The 23898-nt window shown below is 35.7% G+C and overlaps 1 long non-coding RNA gene across 1 annotated transcript in view; it reads right to left on the bottom strand.

Moving 5' to 3' along the window:
- Positions 1-709: 709 nt before the first annotated feature.
- LOC125083041 (uncharacterized) overlaps positions 710-23898 on the bottom strand; it is a 74435-nt gene continuing 51246 nt past the window's right edge. The window contains exons 3-4 of the long non-coding RNA XR_007122151.1: positions 1821-1904; positions 710-948 (exon numbers count right to left, since the gene is read on the bottom strand). This is a non-coding gene — a long non-coding RNA (uncharacterized LOC125083041). The remainder of the gene's footprint in view (positions 949-1820; positions 1905-23898) is intronic.

Raw genomic sequence — 23898 nt, 5'->3', positions numbered from 1 at the left:
GGATTCAGAGTAAAATTTAAAGTGGAATCTCTTAAGGATGAAATAAAAGTCCCTTGTATTGAGGGCCATTGCTCTGCTTGGTTGTTGGTGAAAGGTAGGACCTGTTCTGTGGCTATATTAAAGATTTCAGTGGCTTCCATGGATAATGCCTACACTGTATAACTTATCGTTGAAAAGTGGTCCCATTAATAACTCCTGAAACCAAAGGATTGACCAACAGATACCATTTACTGAGTACTAAGGAAGGAATAATATATGAGGTTCTTGAGAATCTTGAACAGATTTAATTCCACCTATACCATTGGAATATTTTCGCTTTGGTCAGAGACACGACACACACCTGGGAATACAAAGAAGAGTTTATTTTAAAGAATCTAAAATATCTGTTGTAATGAAGTACTTGAGGTGCTAAAAAAAAAAAAAAAAAAAAAAAAAAAAAAAAAAAAAAAAAACAAAAAGAAAACATTCATCTGGGAGTCAGAATATGTGAATTTGGTCTCAGCTGTGCTAATAACTGGCTGTGTGACCCTGGGCTGGTCACGTCAACTTGCGAGCCCTTAATTTTTTCATCTCTTAAATGAAAGATGTCGCAGAGGGATTTGATGATCCTAAACCCTGCGTGTAAATCATAGCGAAATCTACAGAAAGTAATCAAGGCAGGAGAGTATGGAAGAGGCACCTGAGTTCTGTTTGTAATTAAAGAGGTTGGCTATCAAAAGTTGGGATGCGAGAAATGCTCAGGGTGCACATGCCACACACGGTTTCCTGCTCCAAGGAAAGCTGCCTTCTCTCACGCAATTTGCCAGCTCGATTCTTCTGTTTTTTTTTTTTCTGATTCTTATCCACAGGACACTGCAATCACTTGCTAGTTTGTGTTGTATTTGCTCAGAGTAATCATATTACCTCCAGCAACTTATGATGTGGTCCTAGGATGTGGCAGGATTTCAGCTGCAGGAAAGAAAAGGATCAATCTGAGCATTCTTGAGAAAGATTGCAAAACTGCTTTTAGTTCACATACTGTATCTCTCGTGTGAGGTTTCTTTTAATGAGGAAAAAGCGATTTTTAAAAGGAGGAACTCGGATGTTTCCTAAAGCAACATTCAAAGCAATTAAATGGAGCTTTTTAAGCAACATGATCTTTTTCACTCTCTCAAGCTCCTCTTTAGCCTTAAGTAAAAAACCAAAAGAGACCTTTGAAAAATGATGATTTTTTTATACTTAATATGTGATCTTTTCATGTTTCTGCTGTTGTATGCTTTTGAGCTGTCTAACAACTATAGCTATGTAGCCAGAAGAAGGGCAGACTTGTCTTATATCCTGTGAAGAGGTGACTACCTTTAGTGTGACAATGAAAGAAAACATAAGAATTCTATGAAAGGTTTGACTACAGAGAATATGGGGCCAAGACCTTCATCTAACCTTGGATACACATTATTCTTAATAATGCATACCGTTCTCTCTCTCTCTCTCTTTTTTTTTTTGGCCGACTTTAAGTAGTGAGCTTACGGAAATTGATGATATTTTACAGAAACAGATTTAAAAAAAAAAAAAAGCATAGTTCTGTTTCCTGTATCTTTCACAGTTCTTTAATTTGAGACATATCACTTTTATCTCGTCTTGCTTTAACACCAGATTTGGTTTAATTAAATTTATGTCAAATGAACACATGAAACGAAAGAAAAATCAGAAAGCCTGCAGTTGCCCATTAGTGAGTCAGTGACTGCAGTGAAAGGCTTTTGAAGCCTGGCTTACTGCCAGGACAAGCTTGCAATGATGCTCGGAGACACCCATGATGCTTTGAAGGGAAGGACTTAGCTGACCTGAGCCTGCTCAGTGGAATCAGTCAAAATCCTCATGGGCTGGATGTAAAATCTATAATAAGTCTTCTGTCTTCAACCATTTACCTGTCAAAGGAAAAGAGTAGGGGGTGTAAAACCACAATCCGCATAGAAAATTAATTGTACTAGACCCATTTATTATTATTATTATTATTATTATTATTATTATTATTATTTTATGTGGGTGGTTTTGTTCATCTGTTTTGAAAGCAACATGCCAAGCCTTTTGAGAAGTAGTGCCATAGCATCAGTCTCCAGAGATACTCTGCCAAAACGGTATTTAACTGAAGTTCTTCTAATTGAAATAACTGTCATTGAGTCAAATAATGTATGCTGTTAGAGAATATAAAAAGAATAACCTTTAGGAACTAATATGTAGAGCTTTGCAAATGTGTCACTGTTAAAACACCTAAGTTTAAAAATAAGCAAAGCCCCAAATGTTTTGACACTCTTCTTAAAACGCAAAGTAGTGTATCACATCTCATATTGCTTCTGATACCACATGTTCTTTGTGTTTTTATACTTGAACACATTTAATACATCCAGCCCCGGCACCCCCATATAAAAGTATATTAAAAGATCTACCAATCACATATAATGTTTTTTTTTCTTTGGTTTTTGCATTCAGATGTTTTTCTTAAGGGGTATATGCTTATCGGAATCTAACCCAGAGGTTCATTTGCATTTTGTATTTTCATATTTTAGACATTAAGGCCTTTAAAAAAATTTTTAGATTTTATTTATTTATTTGAGAGAGAATGAGAGAGAGAGAGAGAGAAACAGAAGCTGGGGAGGGTTAGACCCTCACAGAGCAGAGAGCCCAAGGACATAGGGCTCAATCCCAGGACCCCAAGATCACGACCTGAGCCGAGGGCAGACGCTTAACCAACTGAGCCACCAACGTGCCCCTAGACATTACAGTCTTGACACAAACTTTCAACAATAAAATAAATAAATCATTATGCAGCAGCGGGTACACCAAGCCTTAGTTAAACAAGATATGTAACAGCAAGCTGGGTGAACATCCAGAAATATCAAAGGGACTAAGAAAGGCAAGAGCAAGCTCTTCGTCCGTCCGTCTGTCCTTCCTTCCTTCCTTGTTTTCTGGTCCTATTTGGAAATAACTGAAACAAAGAAAAATTTAAATGTTCCCAAAGTCAAATCATATTATCCGAGAGGCAGCAACAATCCAGCAATCCCAAGAATCACAACGTCCTTATTCACTTTCGAATGCACTGTTTTGCTCGTCTAACACAGTTGCGTCGTCTCATATTTTCTACGTATTTAGGGTCTGCTTTTTTTCTTCTTCTTTTTTCTATTTCATTTACAACTGAACAGAAATGTCAGGCAAATTAGAAGTAGAAGATTCCCAGGGTTGCTTCTGTACCATTCGAACATGTTTCCACTTACAGCGCCAGTGCCTCTTGGCAAGTTGTGGAGTGTGGGTCCGCACCGGAGCACCACACTACGAGGTGCCTTTGGGAGAGCATCGTCTTGAGAAGAGAAAGGATTTCTGTCTAGAGCTGAATATGAGACATCGTGTCTCGGCCAACAGCAAAGTCCTTAATTTTGTGGAATTTGTGAAAATGTGTTCGGCCGGATTCTGCCACTTGCCTCTAGTTGGATATTACTAGTCTTTTCATTTTCATGAGATCAAATAAGATATAAAAATATTCAGTGTTTTCAAATTCCATAGGATATAGGACAATCCTAGTAATATAAGAAAAAAGATGGGTTTAATTTACATTCACATTACCTGTGATGAGGTTAAAAATGTGAGTTCATATTCAAATAATTCACTTCTTAAAACCCATACCTTTCTTTGTTCTCAATATATACATTTAACATTTAAAATATTTTATAACACCAACACATACTTCTCCCAAAAAAACTTTAATTATAATTAAAAAGGAAGAATTTCATGTTGATGAAATAATATTCAATTATTCAGTATTAATTCAGCATTCTTACTGCCATATGTATTTTTCTTCATGAAAAACTTGTCAGTTCCTTCAATAATTTTGTTTAGTAAAAGATAAATTATCTGTTACAAATTGCACATGATCATAGTAATTGAGAAGAATCTTAAAATGCTCTAAGAGCTATTTGATAATAAAAGTTTTAAGAAATTGAATCTATTTGTGAACATGGTGATAGCCTTGTTTACTTGTTTTTGATTATGTTAAGGTATTATTAGATGTCTGCTTTGTTTTATTCATGAAGACTTTCTCTAAGAGTTACAGAAAACTAAGCAAGCATTCAAAATTCTTAGAGATTGCCTCCTGCAAAATTTCCTCCTGCAAAACATTTGTCCGATAAGCTTTTTAAAACCAGAATACATAACGACCTGACCACAGTACTGAGGCAAATTTTTACTATTTTTTTTTTAATTTTGAACTATTCTAGTTATTGTGTAGTGCAGATTTTCCCCGTGGCACTACCGATCTTGCGTCTTTAGTCCACATTTTAAAACCAAATTGCCAGAAGTGTCTGAAAGGCTGTACTTCAGAAAAAAAAAAAAAAAAAAAAAAAAGCACTTCAGGGCCAAGCTTTTGCTAACACACCAAGCATTAAGAGATGAATCAAGGGCGTACAGAATGCTGAGAGCACCTTTCGCTCTGGAATCAAAGGCATGCCACGAGGAGTCAACATTTTGCCTGAAGTTGCTCTCTCTGGCTCTCCCGTTGCCTGTAATGAAGTAGCTAAAAGGACATTTGGGACAATCCTGGGCCAAGCAGAGCTGTCTCAGATCCACCTAAAGAATCATAGCCAAAAGGAAAAAAAAAAAAAAAAAAGATTCTGAGAAATATCTCAATCCAGTTCTCTGTATTTGTCCACAGAGAGTAAAATGTGTGCAGGCACGGCCCATGTTACTGGGAGTAGAATATGACATTCAGTCAGTTGCTCCCTGATAGTCTCCAGTAAATTGCCACCCACTCAAACTCTGCCTTCGTCGTGATCCCGCAGATGCGAATTTAGGAGTCTGTGGTTCATTAGGGTGCAAATTCCCCAGTTTTGTGTTTGAGGGTTTCCTCAGTTACTCAACGTGGAAGGGTTAGGATGGAATGATGAGAGAGAAAAAGAGGGAACAAACCCTTTAAAAATGACCCAAGAAGACTTTTTATAGCCACATGCTTCTTCTACCAGCAGTAAGACTCTGACAGGCGGGCATTCCTATGGATACTTTTCCAGCTCAAAGTAAGGATTAATACAGAAGTCCTGATATTCTAATTATGTCAATGCCCAGCAAAGTGCCTTCCAGATAACACTTCCGAAAGAAAATTGCTTACAAATGCCATTTATTCATTTATGTTCATAAAATGAAGCAAGCAAATCAATAAATGGATATGAAGTATTTGGAGCATTGGGGAAGCCAATATTACACCAATTTTTTGTCATATAACCAATAACATCTCTAGTTTTAGACAAGACACTAAATTGCAAAGACAGCCCTAAATTCCCAGTACCTTTTCCATAAATTCTTTTTCTTAAGAATTAAAAGCATGAGGTATATTTTAATATTATCCTCCAAATAAAAGAATAAATAAGTAACTATTTTTTTTTAGGTTAAATAAATAGTTTCTCTCTTAGGGACCATTGAGAACAGAGGGTGAAAGGCAAGAAAATGTATTTTAAATATGACGTTAAGAGACACGATTATCCTTCATATAAAATACAAATATTTAAATGAAATAAGGTGTATTATTTATGCGATTCGAACTTAAAGTGTACTCAACTTGAAGATAACATTTTTTTCCCTTACTGTAACTGTCCACAGGAGAGCCCGCATCACTTTTATTTTTTAGAACAATAACTTGTTTTACCTATTGTCAACATTGGTACATAAAATGCCTGGAGCATATTTTAGAAATCACACAGGGTTCTGTCTTTGAGTTCTGTCCTTACAGATTCCCCCAGTTCTAACAATATCATCACGGAATATTAAAATATTCACAGCAAAGGGACACACAAGTTTGAAGGTTGCAGTCAAACTGATTATACTAAGCGATAACACCAGGGTTGTCCCAACATTGGAGCTGACAAGTCAAAAGGGGACATACTGTGCATTTTCACTGGCAAAAGGTAAAGATTCAGTGTAGCAAGACAGCTGCCTTCCTGTGATCAGAGCTATTACGGAAAGAAAGGATTTTGATTAAGACCGTTCACTTCGCGCAGAAGCACATTTGAAAGAAACAGTAAGGGAGAATGTGCCCAATGCACACCTAAAATGTTAATTAATACATCTCCGGAAAGAGGAGCCACTTACGTTTCAGTTACACAGGCAGGGTGAATTCATGAACTCAGTTCAACGTTCCCCTTTGCATAGTTGGTGGGCTTCAAAAAAAGGCAGCAATGAAGTCACTTACAGTTTGCAATTCAGCTGTCATGTGGAAGTCTGCAGTAGGTACGAGCAAAATATACGGTGCAGAATATGTGGCTCAATATCATACAGCAAAATCGAACTTTGCAACTGCTTATGCATAATTAACTCTCTGGGACTAGCCTGCTCTGGTGTACCACTTTATAGAGCAATAAAAAATTAAACTAAAAATACAGACTCCTAGGTAACTGTGGTCACGGTAAAACTCTGTCTTCCTTTGCAAGCTTATTATTTCCGGAAGCTGTGGCTGACAGCTTCTATGAACACACATTTTTGCATATATTTTGTTTATGTGAGAGCCTTGGCATTTCAGCCATCTCCTGCTGAGGCCCCTTCCTACCATATGCTTCTGTTTTTCTTCATTAGGTGATGTGATCCCTTCTGACTATTGCATGCATGTGAAAGGACAGTGGGCTTGGGGGAGAGAAGTAACCCGGCTTTAAGAGCGTGCACGTCAGTTGGCCTTCAGCTGTTCGGCACTGATTGCCTCTGACAAGTGTTGTAGCTACTCGTGCTAATGGATGTCTCTGCTTTAGCAGAGAAGAGGTGAAAAGGATGTAATTTCCAGTGAAAGAAAGCAACATGAACTATTATTTAATTACTGCCTAATATAAAACTCCCTGGGAGTCCCCGTTGATTTATAGTTCGAGCTTCTCCCTTTCTTTATTAATGAACAATCTAGTCTTTTAATGCAGTGCACTTAAGTTGCACCTGTTATTGATAGGGACTTTCCCATACAGAGCAAGGCAAACAATCCATTTTGCTACTCGAAGCATATAGGCTTAAGTGCTTTATTTTCTTAAACATAGAACATGTTCTTTCACCTTCTAAAAAACAAAACAAAAGAAAACAAAAAAAAAACAAAAACAAAAGACACTCGTGTCAGTGTTACCCAGCTTTATTTTTTCCACTGGTCAAAGTTTGGGGTTTTTGTTTTGTTTTGTTTTGTTTTTTTATTGCTGTGGGTACTGAACTTTTCAACTCTCTGGCTTCTAAGAATCAATTAACATCCTCTTCTCCCCCCTCCCTCCTTCAATCTTCACACCAATAGGGTGCTGAGTTAAGGAGACATAGTTTTTGTTTTGTTTTTTAGCCTCGTGCAATTTCTGAATATGCCGAAGCTGATGTGCATCAGCAGTCGGTCTCCTACACAGAATTCACTGTCCTGCCAGGGGACCTGTAACTTCCAAATCCGAGAGGAAGTAGTAATGCAAACCCATTCTTCATTGTCAAATGACAGGGCATTTCGCAATCAAGTTGTTTCTATTCGTTTCTTTCATTGGGGGAAACAGTAAGGGCAGAAACAAGCTCATGCGATGTTTTGGAATGAATGCTGTTTACTTTGCACACTGCACTGGCGTGGCCATTCAGAAGAGAGCGGGCTGCTCTAAGTAGTAACTGGCTTCTGATCACCTTTAAATGCATAGTAATAAGATCATATAATTTTTTCTTCTATACATGGTTTGTAGGAATTATATTGCTGAAGTTTCTTTCTTTCTTTCTTTCTTTCTTTCTTTTTTTTTTTTTTGCTACTACTTCTATCTTCCTTACCCAGTTTTGCTCAAGGATTATCCTTGCGGTATCTAGACATATAGTACCTTATATCATTTATGCAAATATAGATCCAATATTTCACAAAAAGGCACATATTCACTTTATGAAAGTACATTGTGTCTGAGCCATAAGCTCATATGGAGAATAAAACTTTCTGTATTATATATAGTCCATATGTTTACTTCAATCACTTTTAGGTCCTATTAATTTTTAAGCATTTGTCCTTCATTTTGCTGTATCCTTAGGTAGTCTGGTAAAACCTTGAAAATTGTGGTTTCCTTTTAAATGCTGCCAATTTGCGGATTTGGATATTATCAGAAAACAGTTCATACAGTGATGCTACACTCTGATGTTTTCCTACTCTACATTTTTGTGTTCCTGAAAAATGTTCCTGTCTGCCTCATTTATTTAAGTATATATAAAACCGAAACAGATACTCTACAAATGACATTAATACAACTTTATGTTAAAGGCTTATAGATTCTGTTCAGGGTTTTCCCAAAGCTAAATCTCTCACCTTTGATACAGATTCTCATGTTGTTCTTTACACTAATGTAAAGAAATACTATTTTTATCCAATGACTGTCCTAAACATAGACCTGTGATTTATATAGGAAGAGTGTTAATGAGTGTGCATGTTATTGTCTATTCGCTTTAGAATATTCTTAATATTCTTTTACTTGGAAGCAGAGTGTGAGTGTACAGTTTTTGTAAGCAATCCATTTCTTTTTGATTTACTTGCATTGCATAAATCAAATATTGACCCTCTTGGAGGAAGAAAGGTTATTTATGTCGCAGTTTCCAGCATGAAATGGTAGTAATGCCAAATGGAACAATTTATGCTCTGTATGCCAATTAAGGATTTTGACTCCTGATCTAAAATCTGATTGTTTGACACTAAGTGTTAAAAATAGGGAGTAGAATTCACCAAATTTTGTCAAGGTAAAATTTTATTTTCAACTGTGCTATACAATAAAAGAATGTTCTTGCTCTTCTCTAGAATTGCCATTACTATGTGTGAATTACTCAAAAAGCAACACGAAAGTGTTTTCTTTTCTTGTGTAGTCCCTCAAGAAAAGATGAAAAAATTAGAAATTGAATTATTATGTTTTTAATGTAAAATCAATTAAGCTTCATATAGTTCCTGATAATAATATATTAATATTTCTTCCTCTTTATAAGTTCTTGTAGGGAGTGAAGCAAAAACATGATTATTAGAAAAGTAACTGTTTCCTTGTCTCATTTGACAAAAAAAAAAAAAAGCTTCATTCATAATGAGGAACGGGGAGGTTTCGAGGAGTAAAAACTGCTGATTACATTCAAGGTCTAAACTTCATCAATAATAGAACTATAAAAAACATTTTTAAATTTGGGTCTTTTCCCCAAATAATATTAATTAATCTGATTTGGGAAGCAGGAGATAGAATATTTAAAGGTGCTGCATTTGCTATAGAATTGATCATCCTCTATTTAAGAATTTTTTGCATGGCTTATGACATTTTACATGTTTAAAAGAAAAGTGAATAATGAAATTCTTCTGTGAGGATGAATACAAAACTGTCTAAATCTTACACATTTGTTAATGCAGAAGAAAGTTTATTGCTTAGTTCTGGAAGGAAGAAATTTCCCTTAGGTGATTTGGAAATGTTAATATCCTTTTTGCCTCTACTTTTTTAAAATAATTTTTTTTATGAAAGAAACACACACACACACAAACACACAACAAAAATAGGATTACTGCAACTGAATTTTAACAGGCTGCAATTAGCCCTCAGGCCAAACCCCTTAGTTTTAAATAACTTATATGTTTCTAATAAGGAAATTATTACAGAAAAGCTTCAAAACCTCTTAAAAGATAAAATGCTTTTTTAAAAAAATTGTTTCTTCTCTCATCCTCATAAACAACAGTAAAATAATGAACATTTTAGGAAAATAGGTGACTTAAATTAGATTTTAAGTCTATGGAGTCTCAGAGCGAGTCATCTTTAGTCAACTCAGTAAAAATCCTTGACAATATTTTAATGTCTTCAAAGCAAGTTCACATTTCTTCATGAGTACTGTATAAATGATGCAAGGACTCACCCGAAGACAAACATATTAACACACGTCTAATTATCAAAGAATCTTCATGAAACCAAACATACCTTGCTCTCATCTCTGTAACGAGATTTATAAACCGAGAGAGTTTGAACTCCACAAATGTTAAATGAACATTTTAAAAGGTAAAAATGTATTTCTAGCGATACACCAAATGGGATTTGAGTAGTAGCTAAAATAAAACCTTAGGTCTCCAAATGTCTATTTCAATTTGCTCTAAGGATCAGAAAGAGTACTGCTGCTCAGAAATTCTGGCGGCACTTTCTTCCAGGGATGGAACATGCATGAAATGTCCATGGATGGAGAGGTAGTGGTCATTTTAAGAGAAGAGACTCCACTTTGAAAATAGGGGTACTTTGTAAATCAACAACTATCCCCCCCGCCCATTTTCAGAGAGCAGCGGCGCTCACTCTCAAAAGGCTCTATAAGCTCTGCGCGCGGAAGACGCAATCCCAAATCCAGAGGAAAACCGTTGAGGTTTACAAACTACTTTTCTTAATCATCAAAAGTACAGGGGGTGGTATTCTTGCTTCATTTGTGGGTCCACTCCCAACTCCAAACAGATCTGAAACCATTACAACGCATGGCAGTTGGTCGATAGTGTGGAAAAACCTCATTTACTGACTGGCCAGACAGTTTTAAAACCTTCAGATTTTTCTAAGTCTAGGTTATTAACTGTCTGACTGTAATCACATCTTCACCATAGGGAGCTTCAAAAGCTTTTCATTTGCATTGAATCAGTTGCCTTCCTCCCTGTCTTTTTTTCCCCCTGGAAATAAGCTTAAATAATTCAACAAACTACACACATGGCTAGTGATTATTGAACCATTCTGAGACACTCGAGGCAAATGGACCATTATGTGGTGGGAATTAAAACTTTTTTCCCAGTCACTGGGAGGGTAGGTATTCATATATACAAATATATCTCTCTGCAACACTTCTTCCACACTTTCCATTCTCCTAAAATAATATGAACACCTACGGTTGTGCCATAACTTTTACTCCCCAGTGCTTTTTCAGCAATTGTTAGGTCAGATAAAGAGCCTTGGGGAGTGCACGGATATTCCAGATTTCTTTGCCCAAGTATGGAGACTGAGTTACTTTAAAAGAAAATACAACACTTTTGAGAGCACAGTTGAAGAAGAATAAGTAACTTATTTTAATCATTCTAAACGTTCACAATATTAGATCAAAATACGATGAAGGGTGTTTGGGAACTTAATATGATTTAGCCTTAATTACAAATATTTATATTTTGTTAGGTCTCTGTGTAAAAGTATTTGTGGATATTTTGCGCTCACAGCCACACAGGCTTTTGAATTATCCCAAACCTGGAGAATTACTTTGTAATTTATCTTGCCATCTGTTTCTGTAGATGTTTGATGAATGAAGATAAAAACTCTAGGCCTTGTCACCCTAAGATAGAAACTAGGGTTTTATGGTAGATTTTAACAAAGAAAAAAATTAATTTCGAAAGATAGAAATAATTTTTATTGATATAGTGCTTTTATTTCTCTAAGCAGATAGCAATAAAAAAGAATAAAAGACAGAAAAATCACATATTTTCATAAAACAATAAATCTTCAATGTAAAATATCATAGAACATTGCATAACTGTCTTTGCAGACTAGAAAATTTATTGGGAATAGAGTTTTTTTCCTCTAAACATTAACTTTGAGGTCTTAAAGAATGAGTCATACTTCATTGCATAAGACTAATTCAAGTAATTTTTTTAGTAAAGCACTAGTATCAGATATGATATGTATCCTGACACCAATATTAAGGATATGCCTACACTAGCAATTTCATGTAAGTATCTGTTGTGATTATTTTGTGATTATATACTTATTTATAAACGATTTCAATTTTTGTGATTTATTTAAGTATGATATAGTTTTGCATCCACTTTCCAGCAGTGTACAGCATTTGTCAAACTTAAGATACACTTGTCAAACTGTGATGTATATAAAAATATATGGATGCGACAAAAGACTCATGCGTGTAAAATGAGTGATCAATGGCACCATCGGATGTTCTGTTTCTTGTATCTTTGATCCTCTGATATCTTTTTCCTAATTCTCTAATCTGTTATGAGCCTGATTCATGACTGGCTCTCAACAAATACTTGCTGTTGAATGAACTCAGGTACTTTCTTCCTTCTAGGCTGATAGAACATCAAGCAGTTCACAGCAATGCAGAATTGTATTGTACATGTGTTTTACTGATTACAGTATTTTTATTTAAATACAGGGTTTTCAATTATATATTTTATGCTATTATGTCTTTGGTACCTTATCCCTGTGCTTGCTGATTCTTCCTAACAATGACTCCAGCAACTTGAGCATCCTAACTACTCTGGCATTCTTCCTCTGTTAAAGACAGAGATTCGTGTACCTTTTTAAGTGGTGGTGGTGGGGAGAAGTGGGTTATAGACAGCTTTGAGAACTGGATTTTATTTATGTATTCTTTTCCTGAAACAGTTATTTTTTTAAAGGTTTATTTTATAGAGAGAGGGAGGAAAAAAAGCATGCGCAATGTGGGGGAGGGGCAGTGGGAGAGTCTACCTCTCCCACTGAGAGAGAAAATCTCAAGCAGACTCTGTGCTGAGTGCAGAGCCTGACATGGGGCTTGACCTCATAACCCTGAGATCATGACATGAGCAGAAACCAAGAGACCAACGCTTAAGCAACTGAGCCACCCAGGTGCCCCTTCCTGAAACATTTTAGATACTTTTTTTCAGAGTTCATAGAGCAAAGAAATCAACCCATGGAATGCAGATTACGAGTACCTAATATAAGGGGATCTGTTCACATTGGAGCATTGATTTAAGACAAGTGATGTGACACTATCGACTCTAATGCGCAGGATCAGGAGTTGGCAAACTATGACCCTCAAGCCAAATCTGCCTGCCACTTGTTTTTATAAATAGTTTTATTAGAACAAACTTACCCTTTTCATTTACATATTTTATCTGGTTGTTTTCATGCTTAATAGCATTGTCGAGTAGTTGCAACAGAGAGCAAATGGCTGAAATCTACAATAATTATTATATGGCTCTTTACAGAAAACAGTTTGATCAACAGTGGACTAAAAATGTAATCTGAATACAGTGAATTTTTTGTGTTATTCAGGAAGACAAGACTCAAACTGAATATGAATTATGAAGATGAATGGATAAAGAAGATGTGAGATATATGAATACTTACCATTTACATTGATGTGGAAGGAACTAGAGGGTATTATGCCGACCAGAGTAAGTCAATCAGAGAAAGACAGTTGTCATATGATTTTAATCATATGTGGAATATAAGAAAAAGTGCAGAAGGTCATAGGGGAAAGGAGGGAAAACTGAATGGGAAGTCATCAGGGAGGGAGACAAACCATGAGAGACTCTTAACCATAGGAAACAAACCGAGGACTGCTGGAGGGGAGAGGAGGGAGGGTGGATAGGGTAACTGGGTGATGGGCATTAAAGAGGGCACATGATGTGATGAGCACTGGGTGTTATATGCAACTAATGAATTACTGAACTCTACATCTGAAACTGATAATATACTGTATGTTAGCTGATTAAATTTAAATTTTAAAAAGAGTCCAAAGTGCTGTATAAACATAATAGATGATCCCACAAGGATGAGGGGTGCCTCAAATAAAATCATTACTAAGTTATCTTGACTTAAAATATTTTGAAATAAAAAAGAATATTAGTATAAATACCTGTCTATAAAGTATAACTGATTTTGACTTTATAAACGTTTAAATTATAAAAATAACAACTATAATAATATGATGTACCAATTTACCAGGGACATCAAAATAATATCATACAGTTCGGATATCACATTTGAGAGAATTAACAAAATAATATTTTGTTTTGTTTTTCGCTGGAATGAGACCAAGATGATGAGAATATAGAAAACAATAAAGTTAGAAGAAACCGTTAAGGAAACAAGGATGTTTAGCCTAGAAAAGAAGAGGTGGGAGGGTAATAGAGGAGAGGTAGAGGGAAATGATAACTGTTCTCAAATATTTTAGTCATCTTTGTAGAAGGTGGAGTTTAATTTGTTACCCCGGAAGCAGTGGCATGTTGGCAAACTGGTTCTTGGAAGGAAAATAGCCCCATTTGTATGTTTCCCAGTTTTTGTGGTACAAGCATTCCCACCATGGCTGATTTCAGCTACCTTGGAAGTCACTGAACGAAGAGCTGAGAAGAGATGCACCCAGTTGGCTTTCCCAAGCACCTCAAGACCAGCTCCAGCACACCATTACAGAAGGCAAAGTAAGGCTTAAAACTACAGGGAGGAAACATGGCTCACCATAAGAAACTTGAGATTTACACTAGACTTTCTCAGTAGACTGTAAATTCCTTTTCTGAGACTGTTTAACAGAGGACTTGCATGTGCCTTTTAAGTCCACTAATTAACAAAAGCACAGAAGAGTATGTGCTTCCTAAATCCCATGCAATTGTTTATGACTCTGTGATATTTGAAGATTTGCTAAATATTCTCTTAAGCACTTCTGCCATTTTCATTCTGAGATAAAGTTTCAGGTATTATAATCTCATGAGAATAAGGGAGGTATCTGTTGATTTCAAGCCTTATATAAAAGTCTACAAAATGCTAATTTGATAATAAACTTCTTAAACATAGATATATTCAAAGTTTTTGAAAAACATGAATTTTACACATAACTTTGTATAAACTTCTCATTTTATCTCAGGATATATATATATATATATATATATATATAAGGACTCTTTCAAGATATCAAAATTGCATTTATTTCCTTTTGTTGTAAGCATCTTTTTGATATGGAGGGTGTTGTTTGTAAAACCCAAGGAGATAATTGGAGGTAGCGTCTTAAACTTGTTTGCCTGTGGCTTCTTGAGGAAAGGCTTTTCAGGAAAATTCCCCAGACATGTCTGAGATGCTATGGGAGAATGCCTAAATATATCATTGATCCATAGGATCTGCTTTTTTAGGTGACTAAAGAAAAAAACAGTCTCAAGGTCACTTTTCTCTCAAAAATCCAGTTCTACAAAATAAAAAAACTAACGAAATAAGACCTATTTCTCACCAAGTTAAAATATTAAAAGTGAGGGCAGGTCTTCACTGGTTTTGTTGGTTTCGCTAATTCCTACATTTTCAGAACTGAACTTTTATTAGGGTGGCCTTGTAAGTTGAGGAAGAGCTGGACTTCGTGGGATCTAGAAGATCTGGAAGATGCGGGAGCACAGCCTTCATGGGGAAATGTTAGTAACTGTCTCCTTATTAATGATTCTTTGTGGAGTGAGTATATAATATAACCCAAGCCAATGACAATGGGGGAAAATCTGCTCTTGGTATTCAGGGAAAGGAACAAAAAGACATTCTCTTTTCAGCTGTTCTGACCTGTAAGTATGAGATTCTTTGGGCTGATCCAGGCATACTATGATTATGAGTAGACAACTCAAGACACATCATTTCCAGGATGGAAACCATTTCCAGCTAGGAAGAAACTGTCTGTTAAATCACTGGCTTAGTCATTCCTGGGAACATGCTGCTTCTGACCATCTTGTTGTGTAAAATAAAAAGGAAGATGACAAAAAGACTTAATGAAAGCAGAGAAAATTATTTCCCAGAATAGAAACACTATAAGAAATATCTAAAAAAGTTCTGCAGGCAAGGGTATGATACCAGCTAAAATTTTTGATCTAAACAAGAAATGAAGCTATCAGAATTTGTACAGTAAGAACAAACACATGAATTTTTTATTGTTTTTAATTTCTATAAAAGATCATGAAATGTCTTTAAGGGAAAACAATATAGATGTATTGTTTGCTTTATAACCTATAGAGAAATAACAACTGACAATAATTAATCAATGGATGGGAGAGAAGAAATTTTAAGTATACTATTTTAAAGTTCTTATACTCCATGTGAAGTGGTATAATATTATTTGATGATTAGCCTTGACAAGTTAAAGATGTAGCTTGTAAATCTTTAAGCAGTCACTGAAAAATTAAAAAGAGGTATAACAAAATAAGCCAGTTATGGAATCATTTAAAAATGCTCGAGAAGGGGCGCCTGAGTGGCTCAGTGGGTTAAGCTGCTGCCTTCGGCTCAGGTCATGATCCCAGGTCCTGGGTTCGAGCCCCACATCGGGCTTTCTGCTCATCAGGGAGCCTGCTTCCTCCTCTCTCTCTGCCTGCCTCTCTGCCTACTTGTGATTTCTCTCTGTCAAATAAATAAATAAAATCTTTAAAAAAAAAAAAAATGCTCGAGAAACCCAAAAGTGAAAGACAAGAAAAAGAAAACCAAAAAGATCAAATAGAAAGCAACTAGCATGAAATCCAGCCATGTCAATAAATGTACATAATCTAAATAACCCTAAATTAAAAGACAAAGATTGATAAATCTGATAAAACAGCAAGATTTACCTATGTTTATAATAAGATTACTTTAAATATAAAGACACAAATGGATTAAAGTAAAAGGATAAAAAGAAGATGTACCTTCAAAGTCCTATCAAAAATGTTTAGAGTGGTTACATTAATACTAGAGAAAGTGGGCATTAAAACAAGCAATATTATCAGTGATAGAGAGAAACACAAGAAGATCAATTAATCAGTAATCTATAATAATCCTTAACTTATAATATCTAATAATAGGTTCTAATTTTGAATTCAATATGTCCTAAAAACAATCCCATTTTGGACATAGTTCTTTGTTTCAGAAATATGTTTTATTCCACAAGAAACAATCATATCCTGCACATCCACTAACATAAGTAAAGATCTTAGTTTATATTTGGTGAAATACATTTCTAAAATAGGAAATAATAGGAGTAACTATTAATTTTTTTTCCCTTTTTCCCTGGTGTTTTGGCAGTTTGACAGCTTCGAGAGCAGAGGTATTCAGAGTTATACCTTTCAGAATGCTTGGGTTCAGAGATGGGTCTTGAATCTGTTTCTTAGAATACTGAATCTGAAAACTTAGGCAGAATTAAGAAAACTCAATCTGCAAAATATGTGAATTAGAGGATCAGTCTTCTTCAACAAAACAAATCTCTCATAGGCATTAGGTTTAGCAGGATTTCTTTCCCTTACGTATCCCTTCTCCTATTCAAATTAATATTCTAATTTTAGCTTGGGATATTGCTTATGCAGTTTGATAAAGAAGAATTAATCAGATTAAAAGTAGAATTGACTTGAGTAATTACCTTTTTTTAAACTAAAACAGATCTACATTGGTCTATGTCAGTTTCTGGCATTTTATTTTTCGCTATTATCTGTTCAATTAAATTTTATTACATTTCCAACTTTTTTTAAAGATTTTATTTATTTATTTGACAGAGATCACAAGTAGGCAGGGAGGCAAGCAGAAAGAGTGGGAAAGCAGGCTCCCTGCTGAGCAGAGAGCCCAATGCGGGGCTCCATCCCAGGACTCTGAGATCATGACCTGAGCCAAAGGCAGAGGCTTTAACCCACTGAGCCACCCAGGTGCCCCTACATTTCCAATTTTTATTTTTTTTTTATTTTTTTTAATATTTTATTTATTTATTTGACAGAGAGAGATCACAAGTAGAGAGAGAGGCAGGCAGAGAGAGAGAGAGGGAAGCAGGCTCCCTGCTGAGCAGAGAGCCCGATGCGGGCCTCGATCCCAGGACCCCGAGATCATGACCTGAGCCGAAGGCAGCGGCTTAACCCACTGAGCCACCCAGGCACCCTACATTTCCAATTTTTAATACTAAGATGCTTCTCCAGTCTTCACTGAATGTCAAAACACAGATCTTTTTAAAAAGCCTACATTTAGAACAACTTCTCTGCAAATATTTTCATGTGCCTTTAAATGATTTCCTCCTCATGATTGTAAAAGATTAAATGATTTTTCCAAATTGTTCAGAATCTGAACCATGTTTCTCATGGAAAGGACAATTTCTAAAACCATTCCTTTCACAATACTCCCATTTTGGTAAACATCTTTGATTATGCTTCAAAAGTATAAAGTATAAATAAACCTACAAAAATGTGATTAATTCTTTTAGGAAAAAAAATGTTTTTCTGTTTTTTGGATTTTTTTCAAAACCAAATGTAGATGTCAGGTGAGAAACTTCCATTCATTTAGTTAATCACTTAACGTATATTGATTGAGTTTGTGCTAGCTACTGTTTCAAACACAGGGATATGCATGGGTGTAAAAACTCACATTGACCCCTGTCCTGAGAAGATTACGACAGGGGACAAAAATAGTCCCTTCAAACAGAGAGAAATTTCATCTTTGAAAGTGCTCTAATAAAGAAACTCCAAGAGTGACTATTTTTTTTTAAGATTTTATTTATTTATTTGACAGAGAGAAATCACAAGTAGGCAGAGAGGCAGGCAGAGAGAGAGGAGGAAGCAGGCTCCCTGCTGAGCAGAAAGCCTGACGTGGGGCTCGAACCCAGGACCTGGGATCATGACCTGAGCTGAAGGCAGCGGCTTAACCCACTGAGCCACCCAGGCGCCCCAAGAGTGACTATTAAAGAAGGAGTTAGCCTGGGGAATGGATGCTTTAAAAGAATGAATTAGAGTAACTAGATAGACAGGAAGGGGAGGAGAGTCCAGGTAGAGACATGAGGGTATGCAAAATCCCTGTGGTAGGAAGGAACGTGGTAAATAAAAGAACCAAGAGAAAGGAATTCTGATTGAAATGCAGAGAGTGAAGAAGATCTGGTGGACGATGTAGCCAGAGGGGTGGATGAGGTTAGAACATGCTGTAGTTCTTCTAAAAATTCATTTACTTCTTTCACTTCAACAATAATGGGAAGCAAAAGTAGAGTTTAATTTAAGGAGAAAACACAATGATTAAAGTTGTATTTGAGAAGATTCTCTAAGCATTAAAGAATGCAGTGGAGATGGGTCAGGATTCATTTTGGTACAACTTGGCAATTATGGTATGCAGATACTATGATGGCTCCCCAAGTCCTCACTTCCTTATGTATACACCCTGCATAATACCTTCCCCTGAACATGAGTAATGTCTATGAATATAAGGGACTTAACTGTCACGATTGGGCTATGTTATATGAGAAAAGTGAAAAGTGCAGGGATTTTACAGATGTAATTAAGGTCTATAATCAGTTGACTTTGAGATTAACAAAAGGAGAGATTATTCTGGGCTTGACCTCATCATGTGAATCATTTTTTTCAAAACCCTGTAAAAAGGGTTCAGTTTTCTCCTGAAAGAAAAGATTCAAAGAAGGAAAGATTATCCTGCTGGCTTTGAAGAAACAGACATCCATATTTTGAATTGTCTGTGGACATAGCCACTTGGTGAGGACCTGATGGAAGAAGCCTCTGGGGGCTGAGAGGACCCCCTGACCAAAAGCTAGTGAAATAATGGAGTCCTCATTCCTATAGTCACAAGGAACTGAATTCTGCCAGCAAGCCAGATAAGATTGAGATAAGGCCCTGAGCTCCAGAGGAGAACACAGCCTGGCCAACACTTTTATGAGCCTTGTGAGACACTGAGCAGAGTCCTGTCTGAACTAGTCATTCACAGAAACTGTGAGATAATAAATACATATTGTTTAAGCTGCTAATTTTGTGGTAATTTGTTACACAGCAAAGAAAATCAATACACCAGTTATCAGTAGAACAGCTAAAAGATGACGGTACATTGGCCTAAGGTAATGGTGGCAGAATTAGAGAGAATTAAACACATTCGAGAGATAAAGAAAATAGAATCATTAGTGCTTGATCTGTATTGGGTATAAAGTGTGAAAGAGGAGTGTTAAGGATGCCACCAAACTTTCTAGTTTGATCAGCTGCGTCCATGAAGGTACCAATCACAGATAAAGAACACCAAAAGAGTGGCTGATAGTGAACTTGGGTTTCAGAACTTGGATTTAAGGATTAGAGGTTTTTAAAATATTTGGGTGCAAGTGTTTCAAAGTGGCTTTGAAGATTAAATGGCATATCGTACTGTTTGGCCCAGAGTAAGCATGAATTGGGAAAAGAGCAGCCAAAGGTTTTAAGAGAATAGAGGGAAGTTGAAATTATTGGGGAAGGTGTGAATGTGAGTTGACCAACAAACACACCAGTATAGAATTAGTGGTAGATAATTAATGGTAATTAATTGATGAGTAGGAATTTGTGGTGAAATTAATAAGCCTACTTTGAGACTCCAGTAGTGGGATTCATTCTAAGATAAAGTTTTACAAGATCACTAGGATAAAAGAAAAGTGGGGGAAAGGCCCTAATAGAATATAGGAATAGGAAGGAAAAGTAAAGCAACCAGACAAAAATGGGGCAGGGGGAGAAGAAGCCAAAAGGTGAGGCCAAATATAATAAATAAATAAATTAATTAATTAATTTAATTAAATAAGTACCCTGAAAAATATTTAATATGTAGCTCATCCAGTTTTGAGTTTTGTCATTCACAGAAATTATTTTATTCAGAAATCCACGGAAAAGTAGTAATGCTATATTTAAAGAAAACATTTTTAAAAAACATTTTATTTATTTATTTGAGAGAGAGACAGTGAGAGAGAGTATGAACGAGGAGAAGATCAGAGGGAGAAGCAGACTTCCAGTGGAGCTGGGAGCCCGATGTGGGACTCGATCCCAGGACTCCAGGATCATGACCTGAGCTGAAGGCAGTCGCCCAACCAACTGAGCCACCCAGGCACCCCTAAAGAAAACATTTTATAAAAATTATCTTATTGTATCCCTTTCCTTGAAAATTAAAAAGAAAAAACAAAACCAAAAACCAGGCAGTCAGATATTAGGTAAAATAAAAGTTAAAGAGCCTTCTTGTAAATTCTATATTTGGTTTATTTATAAATAGAAACAACTTTCATGAATTCGGCATACAGATAAAACATAGAATAGTGGTTACCAGATTGTTCTCCTAAGTATGACTAGCTGAGTTTGAATGCATCTGCTAATGGTGTGGTGTGACCTCAGGCAAGTTACTTAGTTGAATTTCCATTTCATCATCTCTAAAGTGAGGATACTAATAGTACATATTTAATGGGGTTTTTATGATGAGTAAAAGACAGAATGCACTGAGCACAGAAGTTGACGAGTAGTAACCATGAAACAAAACTATGTATTTTTATTTTTATTTTATTTTTAAGATTTTATTTATTGGGGCCCCTGGTTGCTCAGTCGGTTAAGCGACTGCCTTTGGCTCAGGTCATGATCCCAGGATCCTGGGATCAAACCCCGCATCGGGCTCCCTGCTCAGCAGAGAGTCTGCTTCTCCCTCTCCCTCTGCCTGCTTCTCTGCCTACTTGTGATCTTTGTCAGTCAAATAAATAAGTAAATAAATCTTAAGTAAATAAATAAATCTTAACTATACACACACACACACACACACACATATGAAGATTTTATTTATTCACTTGACAGAGAGAGAGAGAGAGAGAACAAGCAGAGGAGGGGCAGAGAGAGAGAAAGGGACAAGCAGACTCCTTGGGGAGCCTAACGTGGGGCTCAATCCCAGGACCTTGAGATCATGACTTGAGGCAAAGGCAGATGCCTAACTGACTGATCTACCCAGGTGCCCCAAAACTATGTGTTTTTAAATTTAACTTGCTTTAAGTACTCAAGGTTCATGTGTTTTAAAAGTGAAGAGTAAAATGATGACATAGTATACTAAAGCAATAGAAATAGTAGAATGACTGGTCTACAATATACATTTTTTTGAAATGGCTGGAGTCCCACTATGAATTGGCACAGTGATAGTAGGTAGGAGTATATGTAGTAGATGTTCAATAAATCTTTAGTAAATAAATAAAGAGGAGGATACTATGCTGGTTGTCATTACATGAAAACAACTGGTTAATGTTAAGCAATTACAATATTGCATTTAAATACATGGCACCATTAAACAATACAATATGGTGCAGGTGTCCTTTGAGTATGACCTTGTCCTACATTAGAGTGGGAAACTAAAACAAAATAAACAAAAACAAAGAAAAACAGAATCAGTTCTTTCTTTTAATAATTGGCCAGTTAGAAATTGCTCTCTTCTCATGTTGCATACAGAATAATTAGAGTGTTAAGCAATTTGAGTTTGTTAGACAGTGTGATCAGGTAAATCAGAACAATAATTCATAGGGCACAAGGGTTACTGAATTAGTTATTCAGCAAATGCACTTTTATAGCACCCATGGGTCCTGATTTCTCATTTTTTATTTATTTTCTGTGTGCACCTGTTTAGCTGTTAGATTTCTTCCCTCCCCTGTTACAGCCTCTTGCTCCATTTCACATTTCTTGAAGACTGCACACACAGCAATATTGTAAATTAAAGAAATACAGAGGCAAAGGGGGAAGAGGAGAGTTCTCAGGAGAAGGAAAGGTGAAAGAGACACCAGAGACTAAGTATTAAGTGATTTAATGTGCTACATTACTATAAAGATTATCTCTTCAGAGGATAGGCCACTTTTTGCAAATATGTTTTGGCAAATTTTATTTTGACTTCTTTTAATAGAAAACTAACATGCACTTACATTGAGCAAGATGTGTAACAGTAATCTATTCCACTTTCTTCTAATCTCTGGTAATAACTTCTCCCATGCCATAAGCAATGAATCATATCCACTGTTCTCTAATGCATGACATTTGCATTGTAAAGTTAAGTTATGCTATGCAGTTAGCTCATTTTTTCTTCCTCCTGGTAACATCAACAAAGTACATTGATGGAAAATTACCTCGATCTGTTTCATCCAAAACAAACTTGCTATAATACCATTCTGTTGACCCAGAATAATCTCAACCCCAACACTCTTGAACAAGAAGTGAAATCAGACAGACTATTGGTTGGCCAGACCCAGATAAGGCTCTGGGTGAAAAATATAAAATCTAGAAGTACTGACCTAGGTGAACATCCTTGAGTTTCTTCACATTTTTATTTCTCTGAAGCCATGTTCTGCATTTAATAACTTATTACTCAAGAAGTTATACTCTTCCCCTTCTGTTTTGTTTTGTTTTGGTTTTTCCTTCTTTTTCTTTTTTTTCTGAGCATAATTGAAGATTAGCTTCAATTAACATTCTGTGGGAAGGTCTGAGAGTCTTATCCAGGTCAAAAACAAATAAGCAAGCGAACAATTTAGCATCAGAAAGTTTTCCCTATTTACATAAGATATTAAGGCATTTAAGAATGAATAAATCATAACTGGAGATTAAGATGACATTAATTTTTCCATTATTTAGTTCTTGTTTTTCAGCTGATTTGACACCAGGTTTATCAGAATCAAATTTGTGTTTACACTTAAGTAGAATTTTTCTTTAATATTATTGAATCCTATATTCATCATAAGCAAGCTGTCCTAATAAAGCCAAGGTTGTATTTTTTTAATTCATTCATTGCTTTTTTATTAAGTCCATATTCTATTCTACTATGGATTCCTGAGTTCTCTCTATTAGAAGGAGAAAGGAATATGACGTTCTGAAAATGAAGCACATGTTTCTATTTGGTCCAACTTTACAATTTCCTTTTACTGATTTTTTAATGATTTTTTAAATAATTTATAATATTTTATCAAAAACTAGCAACCCCAATTCCTACTTTATTTACAAAATACTTGATCAAACAAGCACTTCTCTTTCGATCACTATAAATGTCAAGGTAAAATCATACAGAACTTTGTGCAAATTTGACAACTCTAGAAAACCAAGGTTCCAAAAAGTTAATAATCGTGTCAGATTCATCAAACAATGAGAAAATATTCCTGACTGAAAGATCTTAAAGGATTGGTTCAACACAGTTCATGGCATATAAAAAGTACTAAATTAATGTTTGAAGAACTTAGTGGGTTTCAATGGAGGAGGGCTTTTGGATCGGTAGGGAGCAAAACTTCCAGTTTTCTTTTCATAGAGCTGCGTAGATTAGATTGAGCATGTTACTTAATTTTTTCATGCATCAGTTTGTCAGCTACAATATAGTGTTTAAAGTAGTAGTAGTAAATAACTCATTAAATACTTATACACATGTATATTCAAGCACGGTAAATGATACTTCTATCCCTTTCTGTAGGGAGAGCATCGTTTTTAATCAAATA

The sequence above is a fragment of the Lutra lutra genome, chromosome 13 (genome assembly GCF_902655055.1).
Source record: "Lutra lutra chromosome 13, mLutLut1.2, whole genome shotgun sequence".
In the NCBI taxonomy this organism is placed as follows: Eukaryota; Metazoa; Chordata; class Mammalia; order Carnivora; family Mustelidae; genus Lutra; species Lutra lutra.
Note: the sequence above shows the minus strand (reverse complement) of the source record. Positions and strands in the feature narration are given on the sequence as shown.